Source organism: Microcebus murinus, chromosome X (assembly GCF_040939455.1).
Source record: "Microcebus murinus isolate Inina chromosome X, M.murinus_Inina_mat1.0, whole genome shotgun sequence".
NCBI lineage: Eukaryota > Metazoa > Chordata > Mammalia > Primates > Cheirogaleidae > Microcebus > Microcebus murinus.
Genome location: NC_134136.1, coordinates 37,901,105 through 37,913,309, shown reverse-complemented (window position 1 = coordinate 37,913,309; position 12,205 = coordinate 37,901,105). Strand labels below are relative to the sequence as shown.

General features: G+C 40.8%; 1 pseudogene; it reads right to left on the bottom strand.

Moving 5' to 3' along the window:
• Positions 1–6,461: 6,461 nt before the first annotated feature.
• Positions 6,462–7,618, bottom strand: LOC105863324 (AP-3 complex subunit sigma-1 pseudogene; annotated as a pseudogene).
• Positions 7,619–12,205: the final 4,587 nt, after the last annotated feature.

The following is a 12,205-nucleotide window of genomic DNA, read 5'->3' as shown; positions in this document are numbered from 1 at the left end:
ATAGTTTGAGGACGCCTGATCTAGGATAACCTCCTTGACTTAAAGTCAACCCATTAGGAACATTAATCACTTCTACAAAGTATCTTCACAGCAATACCTAGTCCATTGTTTGATTCAATAACTGGGACCACAGCCTAGCCAAGTTTGACACATAAAACGGATCATCATACAACCCAAATGTCCATCAGTGGGTGAATGGAAAGACAAATTGTATAATGTCTATACAATGGAACACAATTCATCAACAAAAAGAGATGAACTATTGAAACATGTAACAAGGATGAATCTCAAAATAATTATGGCGAATAAAGAACCCATACAAATACAGAGCACATTCTGTATGATTCCATTTAGCGAAAATGCTAGCAAATGCAAGTTAATCTGTAGTGATAGAAAGAAGATCAATGGTTGCCTGAGGACAGGGACATGGTAGAAGGCAGGGCAGGGCAGAGGCAAGGGATTACCAAGAAACTTGAGGAAATTTCGGGGGGGTGGTGATTGGTATGTTCATTATTTTGATTGTGTTCATACTTTCACAGGTGTACTCATGTCAAAACTTATCAAATCTTAAACGTTAAACATGTGAAATTGTATCAATTATGTCTTAATGAAGCTGTTAAAAATTAAACCAAAAAGCTATTTTTTTTTTATTTTGGCATATTATGGGGGTACAGATTTTAAGGTTTCAATAAATGCCCATTTCCCCCCCTCCCCCCAAAAGTCTGAGTCTCCATCATGACCATCCCCCAGATGGTGCACATCTCACTCACTATGTATGTATATACCCGCCCCCCTCCCCCCTCCCACCTGCCCAATACCCTATTACTGTAGCACCTATGTGTCTACTTAGGTGCTACTCAGTTAATACCAGTTTGCTGGAGAATATATCTGGTGTAAAAAGCTATTCATGCATCTGCAAAATTAACCTTACAACTCAATAATATGTCATCAGCTACAGTTTGAAAAACACTGTGTGGGAGGTTATAAGGAACATTGCTTTGTTTGTTGGTTTACTTGTTTGCTGTCCACCACTCATCCTCTTATTTGAAAGTGATTTCCCAAAGTTGTGAGATATTGGTGGGACACAGCACTCAGGCTCAACTACAGAAGTTGAGGGATAAAGATCCTCCCTCTTTCCCCTCTCCTGAGACTATGAATCTGGAGCGACAGACAGAGACAGGGATGATTAGTCTCTAGTCATTATAGTTTTGACAATGCCCAGCCTCAGCTGTAGTGTCCTGGCCACTGCCCCTACTAGAAAAAGTTGTGTATGTGCAAACAAGCAAGTTATGTAGAAGCTAGCATATAGATAAAAGACACTTAATAGAGTCTCCATGTTATTGTTGGTATTAATAAAAAGAATATTCATTGCCTAATATGTGCAATATTCTGGGTGCTTTCAAAGATCTTGACACGTAATCCTCCCAACCATTCCTTGAATTGGATGATTTTACTGCATTTTTTTTTTCAGACAAAGTCTTGCTCTGTCACCCAGGCTTGAGTGCTGTGGCATCAGCCTAGCTCACAGCAACCTCAAACTCCTGGGCTCAAGCAATCCTCCTGCCTCAGCCTCCTGAGTAGCTGGAACTACAGGTATGAGCCACAATGCCCGGTTAATCGGTTAATGGTTTCTATTTTTTTAGTACAGACAGGGTCTCACTCTTGCTCAGGCTGGTCTTGAACTCTGGCTTCAAGCGATCCTCCCACTTAGGCCTTCCAGAGTGCTAGGATTACAGGCACGAGCCACCACACCTGGCAATTTTACTGCATTTTAACAAATGAAGAAACTAAAGCCCAGAGTAGTTAAGATTTGCTTAAAGTCACACTGATCTGCTACTCAAACCCATGTTTTCTTAATAAAAACCCATGCTGATATATAACATGCACATTGATACAAATAAATGCACAAGAAAGGAAAATGGCAACCCGTTCTTACCAATACTCTAGAAAAATGCCTACAGTTTGAATTCAGCAGCATAAAATTTATTTAAATATGTCAGTGATCCCCTCCAGCAGCCTGATCAGACTGCACAGATGACAGCAGCTTGGAGGACAGATATTCTGCCCCTCCAGGAGGCAAAGTCCACTTGAGGCTGGCCCTATGCCCATTCCATACCAGGCCAAGGGCCTCTGCCCTACTCCTTTCATCAGGAACCTTCTTACTTGGTTTCAGTCAGTGAGGAGCAAACCAGTGAACTGAGAAGTCTTTGGGGAAAAAGAGACAAACAGGGTAATTTAACTGCCCACCATATCTATTCTCACATTTTCCTATAGTATAGGAATTTTGGCTAAATATGATAACCCAGGTGAAGACTGCATTTTCCAACATCCCTTGCAACTAGGTGTGGCCATGTGACTAGGTCTGGCCAGTAAAGTTGTGCATTTAAAGCAAGACACATGCCTCCCACTGTCCATGCTCCCCCTACAGGTTGGAATGTTGACAAGGTGGGAATTAATGAGATAGCCGGAAGCCTGTGCCCTTAACATCTTCAAACCTCTATACCAGTCTTGAACCACCTACTTGGACTGTTGAATGAAAACTAAACTTCTACCTTGTTTAAACCAAGATATTTTGGGTTCTCTCATTAGAGTGGTTGAACATATAACTATGAATAATAGGCAACTAGTGGGAAGATTGCTCTGGAAGGTTAGCTATTTTGGGTGTTTTTCTTTACATATTTACAGATAGGCCTTTATCTGTCATCTAGTTCAAGGTCCTCATTTCAACTGGGATACAGAGAGGAAGAAAGGATGTGTTTAAGACTATGCATTGAATCGAGGTTAAGGATTCCTATTGTGTTGCCACCCAGGAAGGATGTCTTCTTTATTTATGTACTTGGCGTTATTAAAGGCCAACAACAAAAGCCCCTTTTAAAAATATCAAAGTCAACTTGTCCTTGTTTTCAGATAGGCCAGTTTCTAAAGGCAGCTCTATGGCAGCCCCTTGAAGGCCAGCATACTGGTGGACTGTGGTGGTTGATGCTTTTAAAAAGTAACCATATTATGAAGTGGTCTGTGGAACTGTACAATAATAATAATAATGATGAGGGTTTTTGTTTTTTTTTTTGAGACAGAGTCTCGATTTGTTGCCCAGGCTAGAGTAAGTGCCGTGGCATCAGCCTAGCTCACAGCAACCTCAAACTCCTGGGCTGAAGCGATCCTCCTGCCTCAGCCTCCCAAGTAGCTGGGACTACAGGCATGCGCCACCATGCCCAGCTAATTTTTTCTATATATATATTAGTTGGCCAATTAATTTCTTTCTATTTATAGTAGAGGCGGGGGTCTCGCTCTTGCTCAGGCTGGTTTCGAACTCCTGAACTCGAGCAATCCGCCCGCCTCGGCCTCCTAGAGAGCTAGGACTACAGGCGTGAGCCACCGCGCCCGGCCAATGATGAGGGTTTTTAATTGCATTTATAATTTGAATCAGCATAAGTACATAACCAAAGATCTATCAGTGACTTTGGAAACGTGAGGAGCTATAGAACACGGCTGAAGTAAACACTGTGTTGGCAACACTGGCACTTGTATGACAAATACTCAGAGAGTACATCAAACATCTATTACATGGAAAGCATGCTTAGAATTAGCTTATTTTTTGTAAGAGAGCACGAACCTAAACAAACATCAGTGTCCAGAATGCTGAAGGCTCAGGTAAGCAGAGGAGTCAGGTTATCTTCAGCAAGCAGGGGTGAATGTCAAATATGCTATATGAGGACAGAGAAAGGATTTGAAAAAAAAAGATCTGGCTACAAAGAGATGTTAAAGATGTTCTGCATTCCTCCAAAGCAGTGACAACCCCTCATCTTACCATTTTGTGTGGTGTCTCTTAACAACTACTAAATCCTATCACAACCAGCTTTAGAATGATCGTTGGAGGCAGAGTATAGTAATAGTTCAGATCACAGCCTTTGGAGATGGATAGAACTAGGTTTGAATCCCAGCTCTGTTACTTACTAGCTGTTTTTTCCTTCACTTCTCTAAGCCTCAATTTCCTTATTAGTGATATATAGATAATATCCCCTGCCTCTCTTGGTAATTGTAAGGATTAAATACACAAAAGTAACGTCCAAAGTACCGGTGCAGTACCTGGCACATAGTAAGAGCTCAGTAAATATGCTCTACCATGATCATGGTGCTTATATGTATCTACAACATTGGAACCTATCTGAATAGAAGGAGCAGGAACTGCCAAGCACAGGCTCCTCATAGGAAGGGCAGCAGTTCTTGTCTTTTAGGACAGGGGTCCCCAACCTATAATTATTTCATTATATTTTACAATGTAATAATAATAGACATAAAGTGCACAATAAATATAATAAATGTAATGCACTTCAGCCATCCCCCCTCCTCCCCGGTCTATGGAAAAATTGTCTTTCCTAGTGCCAAAAAGTTTGGGGACTGCTGTTTTATGGTATAACAGATTTATTGAGGAAACACGAAGAAAATGCAGATGCCTGGGTCCCACTGCCAGAGATTCTAATTCAATAGTCTGAGATGAAGCTTTTTTTTTTTTTTTTTTTTTTGAGACAGAGTCTCGCTCTCGCTCTCTTGCCTGGGCTAGAGTGCCATGGCGTCAGCCTAGCTCACAGCAACCTCAAACTCCTGGACTCAAGCAATCCTCCTGCTGGGAGGAGTCCCAAGTAGCTGGGACTACAGACACATGGCACCATGCCTGGCTAATTTTTTCTATTTTTGGCTGTTTGGATAATTTCTTTCTATTTATAGTAGAGACAGGGTCTTGCTCTTGCTCACGCTGGTCTCGAATTCCTGAGCTCAAGCAATCCTCCCTCCTCGGCCTCCCAGAGTGCTAGGATTACAGGCGTGAGCCACCACGCCCAGCGAGATGAAGCATTTTTAAACAAACTTTCCAGGTGATTCTTATAGATGTGTCCCAAGGACTATACTTTGAGAAAGAGTGGCCTAGTATCCTAGGCAAGATAGACCTGGGAAAGGCTGTTAGATGATTCCAACAGTCCAGCAGTTCTTAGCTAAACACTGTGAGGCTGACAAAGTCCTAGTTTATCCTCTTGCTTGGAAATAGAGGTAGGGGAGAGGTGGTGGTGATCAAGGGCCCCAGCTGTATATTTTCTTGGTTCCATTAGACTATATATGTTTCAGAGTTTACAATGAACTTACAATTTAATTTCCTTTAGCTGCTTTCAGCTGCTAATTTCTGAAGGCTGGCTCTTCCACTCCCCTTTCTCAGGAGACACGAGTGATTGCTGACCAAAGGGGAGGCTGTTATAGCTGTGGTTGATTAAGCTGTTAAGCGAGGAGCACTTCACTTAACAATTGCCTTGTTCTCATCAAAATTAGAACTGTAGAGTGGCTGATAATGGGATAGAGGATGCATCTCTTCTGACTGGTGCACACAGCCCTTACAGTTTAAAATCCCAGGCTCCCTTGATGTCTGTCCAGAACTCTTTAAACTAGGATATTTGCACCTTTTAAGCTGAGGACACAAATAAGGATGACAAAAAACTGTCCCACCTCTTTGCATGAGACATGACAAAACAATCAAACTAGTTAACAAACACAAGAAAACAAAAAACTTCCCCTTTATTTGGCTGAGATAGTGAGAACAAGGTTGAAGTTGCTACAGAAGGATCTGTACAGCTTTGAGATTGATGAGGGTTGCTTTGATACCATTCCACCCTACTTCCATGATGAATAAATGGTGACAGAGACAGTAAGCATCTCTTGGAGGCTATTACCAAAAAAAACCACAAACAAACAAACCAAAAAACCCCAACCTCTACTGTTGGAGAAGAGATTCTGGGATGAGAGGCTTTGAGATGTCATTTATTTCTCCTGGAAGACCTTGGTTTGCCCAAGGAGGCTTTCTCTACATCATAAAATATATCTATAGAATAAGAACTGGGCCCCCATTGAGATTCAACAACCTCAAATCATCTTCCTCAGGAGTGTGGTCTTCAGTAACAAGTCACTAGCTACACTTTCCTTTCTCCAACAAGCTCATTAAAGAAGCCACACAGAGACCGAAAGGTTTTGCTTTTCCCAGAATTTACATTAAATTAGATGTATAGGGAACCACTGGCTCTTCTTCATTCTGTGGAAGGAAGTCAGGAGCTCACAATAGTTTATAGAACAGTTTGTCTGCTTAATCCTGATATTTTATGAAAGTCTACGATTCCATGACTACAGAGATCTGGTATTTAGCACATGCTACATAACATTATCTTTCCAATGTATGCTGTATTTGCCCCATCTAGAGACCAGAGTACACTGCACAGAGCACTCCACATTTGTTTATTGATGATAATTACAGGCAGCAGAACACCAGCATAGCAGTAAAGAGACCTAGGTTCCAGTTTCAGCTCTGCTACCAACATGCTGTGTACCCCTGAGCAGATTGCCTCCCCTAAGAATTGATTTCCTCATCTGTAAAATGAGGAAGATTTCCAAGGTCCCCTCCAGCTCTGCCATTCTTTTTTTTTTTTTTCCAGTTACCTTGGAGTTTATTTAAACTAAGAGAAAAAGTTCATAATGTTTTCATGCAATACATACTTGTTTTTCTTAAATAACAATTGTGTAACAAATAGCAGAATGAATTAAGGAATGCTGCACTTGTGATCCATACAAAACACCAACATTTGGATTGTACATAATTAAAGAAATATCTCAAACACTTTCTGAAATACTGTAGTAGCCAATATATAGAGGCATGCCTTAGGTGGCCATAGGAATGCAGTTTAGAAAAGAAAAAAACAAATCACACAGGAACTACTCAATTTGTTTAAAATCACTGAGCAAGAAAAGCAACACTGAACTTCCATACTGATTTTACACAATTTCTATACAGTACCTTGACTTAAATCCAAGAGCAAAAGTTAAGACTCTCCTCCTCTATTTTTGGTAAACAACTGCATGGTAAACTTAGATGACTTTTCCCCCTGGATTTTACCTGGGAGTGGCCTTTTTAATTTTTTATTTAAAAGAGGGCAGGTTTGGCACTTTTATACTGATGTCACCAATGTTAATATTTCTTGGGATCTCAGGAAGATTCATATTCTTTACAGCTGATACAGCACGGGCTGGAGCTCCCGCTAAGCCAGCCTCAGATTTCTCCAGTTTATTTTGTGCATCAATTTGCGTTACAATCTCATTCCTGTTGGTCTCCAATACCATTCCCCCCATCACCATTTCTGCAAGAATATTGTGAACCTTGTCTACGTGGAAAATCAAATCCAGTTCACAGACATTTTCAAAACATTTGTCTAATGTTTCCACAAATACTTGAATTAGATCTAAAATGCCAAGTTCACTTTCTGAAGAATCCACACAGAAGACAAAATATAACGTTGCATAATGTCTATAAATTAGTTTGTTGTCAGAGCCTCCAATTAATAATCCTCCTTCTAGGAAATTACAAACATTTTCATCTCTCTTAGATACCAAATGGAAAGTCTCCCTGATGATCTGCTGTTGTGTATCTTCACTGTAGGGCTGGTAGAACTTCGAAAGCCGCGGCTTCCCGTGGTTGTTGAAGATGAGGATCGCCTTGATCATGGCTGGGCCAGGCCGACCGGGTGGGCGCTGGGGGCCGGGGCGGGGGCGGGCGCGCGAGCCTCGCCTCGGGATCTCGCCGGCGATCTTTCCCCCCAGCTCTGCCATTCTAAGAGTCTTAATATAAGGGCTTACTCAAATATAAATTAGTCCTACCATAGGCAACCCCTAAGCCAGTAGTTTCTAAGTGCCAGTGTGCATCAGAAGAAGCAACTCCCTTTTTGGAAATTTATCCTATATCTGCAAAATGATGTGTGTACAAGGTAATTCAGTACTTCAAATGATTGGATTAGTGGAATACTGGAAACAACCCATGTATCCCTGTATCCATCAAAAAGTAACTGGTAAAATAAAGTCTGGTACATCCATGTAATGAAATACTATATAGCTGTGAGAACTAGTAAGGAAGTTCCCTATAACAGATATGGAATGACTTTTAAATTATTTTTAAAGGTACAGAACACTGTGTAAAGTATTTTAATTTCTGTGAGGGGAAGTGATATATATTTATATAATCTATATTTTATATAAATCATATATAATCTATAACTATATTGATATATACAGATTATATATTATACAGATTATATAATATTATAATATTATATAATATATAATATATTATAATATACTATATATTATATATACAGATTATATATTATATAGGTTATCTATCTATATTATAGATTGTTATATAATCTATATTATGTATATAATAGATTGTTATATAACCTAAATATACTTTTTATAGATGTAAATTATATGTTATAGACTCTATTATATATAGATATGTATATAGTCTGCATTTGCTTGTATCTGATAAAGAAACTCTGAAAGGATTCACAAGAAATAAATAACACTGGTTACCTGGATTTGTGTGGTAGGTGGGGGTGGGGTAAGGTAGGAATCAGGACAGGGATGGGAGAGAGACTTTCATGCTATGCATTTCTATATTTTAAATGTTTCGTGCCATGACAATTATAATCTGTTCAAAAATTAAATTATAAAATAGAATAACAGAATCTACTTGGAAGCTAGTTAAAAATACAGATGGCTGAGCTTAATGGGTCAGACTCAAAGGTCTAGAATATGTATTTTTAACTAGTTTCATGGTAGATTCTGATGCAAGTGGAAGGTGAAATATGCTTTGAGAAACACTGGCCTACACAATTTGCAAAGCAGAAAGGATGGCAATATGGCTGTAGTGCAATATATGGCCTTCTCTTTAGCAATTTCTCTACCAAAGCTGATCCATATCACTAAAATTCTAAGGCTTCCAAATCTATACCTTACATTTCTACCTTCATGTCTCTCCCGGTGATATGACCAAGCCTTGACAGTTTTTGACAGTGGAAAATATCAAGTCTTCTGCACCTATGACTGTGTCAGCAGCTTTTCTCTTTCATGGGATCAGGCTAGCAGGACCTGCTCATTTAGAGGAATAAAGATTGTTACGAAAGAGAAAAACCCCTGCAAAAAATGAGATCAAAGAACGATTTCACTTGCCTTGCACTCCTGCTGCCAGCTGGCCTGTACAGCAGTGCCTTTTGGAGAGCCAACCATAGGAGCCACAGCAGTAGCACCACCCGTGCCTCCTACTCAGGGGATCTGCTTGTGGATTTCAAGTCAAGTTGTGGGCAATATGCAGGTTTTGCCTGGGGCCAGCTTACACTTATCCTTTGAGCCAATTTGATGCCCTTTAAAAAATATTATTAGGCAGGCCAGGCACGGTGGCTCACGCCTGTAATCCTAGCACTCTAGGAGGCCAAGGCAGTAGGATTACTTGAGCTTAGGAGTTTGAGACCAGCCTGAGCAAGAGGGAGACCCCTTGTCTCGACTAAAAATAGAAAAATTAGCTGGGCGTAGTGGTGCATGCCTGTAATCCTAGTACTCTAGGAGGCCAAGGCAGGAGGATCGCGTGAGCTCGGGAGTTTGAGACCAGACTGAGCAAGAGCAAGACCCGGTCTCTACTAAAAATAGAAAAATTAGCCAGGCATGGTGGTGCACATGTGTAGTCCCAGCTACTTGAAAGGCTGAGGCAGGAGGATTGTTTGAGCCCAGAAGTTCAAGGTTGCAGGGAACTATGATGACGCCACCACACTCTATCCGGAGGGACAGAGCAAGAATCTGTCTCAAAAAAAAATAATAATATTAGACAATATTTATTGTTTATGTATACTTAGTACTTACCATGTTATCTTATTTTGACAGCCCATCAGGGTAAGTACTACACAGTAATTATCTCCCTTTTACAGACATGGCAACTGAGGCTTAAGTAGTGTAAATGACTAGCCAGAGATCACATAGCTAATAAGCAGAACTCATTGGTAGCCTCGGATGGCAGTTGAGATTTAAATTCTGCACTTGATCTTAGCCAAAAGGCTGAGAAGTGATAGAGATTTAAATTCTGATGGTCTGATGCTACAGTCTGTGATCCTAAACACCTCACTATACTGCCTCCCTTTGGTAGTGGTATGTGTGTGGGGGCATCCATACTCAAGGCCAAGGCCGAGTCATTCCATAAAAGATTTCTGCAACTGTGTAACAAAAGCTCAGGGAATCTCCATTGCCTCTACCTCTGACTTACTCTCCTGATCCCTCTTGCTCTGTTCTGCTGTGCCCAGTTTTTCCTTTTTTTTTTTTTTTCTTTTCTTTCTTTTTTATTTTCTGAGACAGAGTCTCACTCCATTGCCTGGGCTAGAGTGCGGTGGCATCAGCCTAGCTAACAGCAACCTCAAACTCCTGGGCTCAAGCGATCCTTCTGCCTCAGCCTCCCGAGTATCTGGGACTGCAGGCATGCGCCACCATGCCCAGCTAGTTTTTTCTATATAGTTTTAGTTGTCCAGCTAATTTTTTTTCTATTTTTAGTAGAGACTGGGTCTCACTCTTGCTCATGCTGGTCTCGAACTCCTGACCTTGAGCCATCCTCCCGCCTTGGCCTCCCAGAGTGTTAGGATTATAGGCGTGAGCCACTGCGTCTGGCCCAGTTTTTTCACTAGCTTTGCAGAGCCCAGATTCTGTCCCTTTGCTGTGCCCATTGGGGTTGACACTTTAGTTGGATTGTCTAACTGGATTTCATTTACAGTTTCTCCCCTGATCACTGTCTCTCAGATCACCTTTGACTTCCAGCTTTGAAGCCCCCAAGCAGGCCTAACCCCAAGCTCAACCTAGATTTCTAGCTTAGGCCCCCAATATGGATGTGGTATCCTGGCATCCTGCTTGTACCAAGAAGAGATGAATTAACTCTCTCGATCTCTCTCAGACCTCTATTTCTCAACTATCTGCTTCGGCTGACCCCTCACACTCATATATAACAAGGTCTCCTAAGCCTTGCCAACAAGGTGACTACCTCTAGCATACTACAAAGGAGCCAAGTCAGTAGCAAAGACTCATTGGCAGCCTAGGATGGTACCTTGGAGCTATAATATAACCTCATTTGATGACATTTGCTGCTCTTGTCTATTCGCAGCTGGGATAGAGCCCAGGCAGTGCAGACATAGGAAGAGGAAGTATCTAATACAATGACTATAGTTATAGGCTTCTTATTTTTTCAGGAGTGGGATGAATTTGCACCAAACCAATCACGGGTTATTCCCTTGTTCCATGGTGGGATGTACTGGAAGACAGTTAGCTATGGCAGAGGAGAGGTATAGTGTTTGGCTAAATAAGAAAGTAAAACAAACTGTTCCTGCCACAGTGTGAACTGGAAACTTTAATCAATAGTTTTAACCAGTCGCAGGTAGGGAGGTAATTATACCAACTCATTTTTGGAGAAAACTTGCTTGGTTTCATTAGCTATGGTGAGAGCCTAACAATGCTTTGCTAATTTTTAATTTTTTAGCATCTCACAGACATCAAGCAAGTCCTAGGGGCTACATGGAGTTAGGCCACTTAATCTTCTTTCACTGCTTTGACCACATCCTTCCCCTTCTGAAACCACTCAGCAGTTGTCTCATCAGAACACCAAAAGGACTAGGTGTAACTCGCAGTCCGTTTACACAGAATAGACAGCATAGACTCTGGAGCCTGAATGCCTGGTTTTTGAATCCCAGCTCAGCTACTTACAACCGGTGTAATCTCAGGCAAGATACTGAGCCTGTCATTTCCCAGTTTCTTCCTCTGTAACATGGGAATAATAATACTACCTGACTTGTTGAGTTGTTATGAGAAATAAATTAGTTAATATTTGTAAGGCACTTGGAATAGTGTCTGACAACAGTAAGTGCTATGTAAACATTTATTGAATAAATAAACATTTAATTAATTAATTAATTAATATGTCCATTCATTAAACAAATATCTGTTGTGTATCTATGAGCTAGCTGGGGTTGGCAAACTTTTTCTGTAGAGGGCCACATAGTAAATATTTTTTATGCTTTTCAGGCCACATGATCTCTGTTGCAAGTACTCCAGGCTGCTATTGTAGCACAAAAGCAGTCATACATAACATGTAAATAAATTGGTGTGGCTGTGTGCCAATGCAAATTTATTACAAAACAGACTAGGCTAGATTTGGCCCATAGGCCATAGGTTGCTGACCTCTGTGCTAGAAAATTGGGTTACAATAATATGCAAAACAGACCCACTAAATTGTTCTGTCTAGCGTGGAAGACAGATATTAAACAAATAATTACACACCTTATCAATTATGAGAAGTATTGGGGTGGGAGTGGGGATA